The 2,775-nt window shown below is 35.0% G+C and overlaps 1 pseudogene; it reads right to left on the bottom strand.

The window, feature by feature from the left end:
• Positions 1-573, bottom strand: part of LOC103726694 — a 2,735-nt pseudogene extending 2,162 nt beyond the window's left edge.
• Between the last annotated feature and the right edge of the window lie 2,202 nt (positions 574-2,775).

Raw genomic sequence — 2,775 nt, 5'->3', positions numbered from 1 at the left:
GAAATTTATGTTTGTAAATGCAAACCGTGTTCAACAGTTTTTGACTCTCATTTAAATAATACCAACTCTCTAATAATGCTCAAAATAGTCTTATTTTGACATAGATACAAAATAATCATTTTGGCTTTTGCTATGGTAATATACAGAACAGAAAATTTAACACCATAACCATTTTCAGCTCAATTTTGTTAATTACTGGTGATTTGCAGAAATTTGATATATTCTGGATATTAACTATTTATCAGAAATATACAAATTTTTGCTTTCATCCTGTGGATCATTCTTTAAAGTAGTAATTGAGATTTTCCTGCACAAAAGGTTTTAAATTTTAATGTAGGCTAACTATGTTTTCTGTTTATCTGAGCTCTTGTTTCTAGATTCAAGATATATAATTGACAAATTCAACATCATGTCGATTTTATGTTGTGTTCTTCTACAATTGCACACTTTTAGATCTTATTTTAGATTTTGACCTGTACACATTAATTTAGATTATTGATTGTTTAATGTTTCCCCTGTGATAACTCTAAAAGGGAGAAGCAAATTGGATCTTGCTATATACATACTCTCCATGTTTGACAAACTTTACGTGTTAAGATTTTTATTAATAAATACTTGATGACTAAAATCTAAAATGTGTACAGGTATTTCTACGATAGGATGAGCCATATGGGTATATGCCAAGGACTGGTAAAACCGGATTATATGGTAGGTTCATTTTTAGCTTTGTAAGAATTCACCACACCGCTTTGCATGATGGTTTCCTGAGTTTGCTATCTCACTAGCAATGAATATTTGTTCCTTTTTCTCCACATCCTCTCCGAATTTTGGAGTCTTTTGTTTTCTTGATCTTAGCCAGTCTGACTGGGGTAAGATGAAATTGTAAAGTAGTTCTGTTTGTATTTCTTTAATTACTGAGGATGTTAAGCAATTTTTGAGGTCTTTCTAAGTCATTTTTATTTGTTTTTGAGAACTCTCTATTCAGGTCCTTGGTCTATCTCTTTATTGGGCCATTTATTTTCTTGTTTCTTTGGGTTTTTTTTTTTTTTTGAGTTCTTTGTATATTCTGGACATTAATCCTCTGTAAGACGTAAAGCAGGTGAAGATTTTCTCCCACTCAATGGGTTTCTTCTTCTTCACTTCTTTGGCTGGGTATATGCCAAGGACTGGTATATACCAGCTTTTATATATACAGCTTTTGCTGTACAGAAGCTTTTCAGTTTAATGAGGTCTCACTTGTTGATTGTTGACCTTAATGCCTGAACAAGTGGTGTCTGATTTAGAAACTCCTTTACTACACCTATATCTTGTAAGATAGTGCCTATGTTTTCTTTTAGCAGTTTCAGAGTTTTGGCTTTCATATTGAGGTCTTTGAACCACTTGGAGTCCACTTTTGTCTAAGGTGAAAGATAAAGGTCCAATTTCATTTTTCTACAGGTGGAGATCCAGTTTTGCAAGCACCATTTGCTGAAGATACTGTCTTTTTTCCATTATGTGTTCTTGGCACCTTTGTCAAATATAAGGTGGCTGAAATTGCATGCACTCATGTTTGGTCTTCTATTATGTTCCATTGATCTACGTGTCTGTTTTTGTGACAGTACCACTGTTTTTAATGACTATAGCTCTGTAATATAGTTTGAGATCTGGTGTAGTGATCCTTCCAACATTGTTTTTTTCTCTCAAGATTGTTTTTGCTATTTGGGTGTTTTGCCATTCCATGTGAATTTTAGAATGATTTTTTCCCTAGCTCTATGAAGAATGTCATGAGAATTTTGATTGGCACTACACTGAACCTATGGGTTATTTGTATATTCATTTTTGTTATTGCTCTTTTCATAACAGCTAAGAAATGGAAGCAGTCTAAATGTTTCTCAACTGATGAATAATGAAAATGGTACATTTACACAGAGGTCAGGAAAGACAAAATTATGAAATTTGCAGGTAAATGGATAGGACTAGATACTGTTATACTAAGTGGAGTAATACAGACTCAGAAAAAGAAGCAATATAATTTTCCCCTTATTTGTGGATCTTAGTGTGCATACACACACACACACACACACACACACACACACACACACACACACACGAAAATGGAAAGGAAACATGGAGGTAAAGGGAAAGAAAAAAACCCAGGATGTGGGGATAGCAGGAAGCACATGTTACCAAGCAGAAAAATTGGTATATAAAACTGAGAAAGGAGCTGGAAAGGGCATACAAGGAACTATGGGGGTAAAGGAGAAGCAGGAACTTAAGAGAGAGGAGATAATAACAGACAGGTAGTGTCAATGGGAAAATGGAGAAAATGGGGTATTTTAACTGAGGAGAGGTGAAGGAGATTATACAGCAAAAGAGAGAGATAAATAAAGCTTCTTAGGTGGTGGGAAAAGACAGAGGGAAATGTAACTAAAGAACCCCCTGAAAAATACACATAAAACATCTGAACATGAGTGTATATGTATACCTAAAGGCTATATAACAAAAACCTGCCAGACAGGAGAAACCTCCCTTCAAGTTGTTGGTCAGGGTCATCCAATAAACTCCAAAAATAACTCAGGCTATTGCCACAGCTCTTGATTATCTCTCAGTACTTGAAGGCAAGACCCTATTGCTGAAGACAAGACATAGTTTGGCCACAGAACTTGGAGCAATGGAACTGGAGCTGACCTGGAAGCCTTCTTCCTGAAGACTAGGTCTCATAGTTCTAGAGGATATTATACAAACTGCTAAAGATAAAAATCCATCAGTGGTCCAACCCAGATGTAAAACCTAATA

Source organism: Nannospalax galili, unplaced genomic scaffold, assembly GCF_000622305.1.
Source record: "Nannospalax galili isolate Female #2095 unplaced genomic scaffold, S.galili_v1.0 scaffold227, whole genome shotgun sequence".
Lineage (NCBI taxonomy): Eukaryota > Metazoa > Chordata > Mammalia > Rodentia > Spalacidae > Nannospalax > Nannospalax galili.
This window is presented reverse-complemented; position numbering and strand designations above follow the sequence as displayed.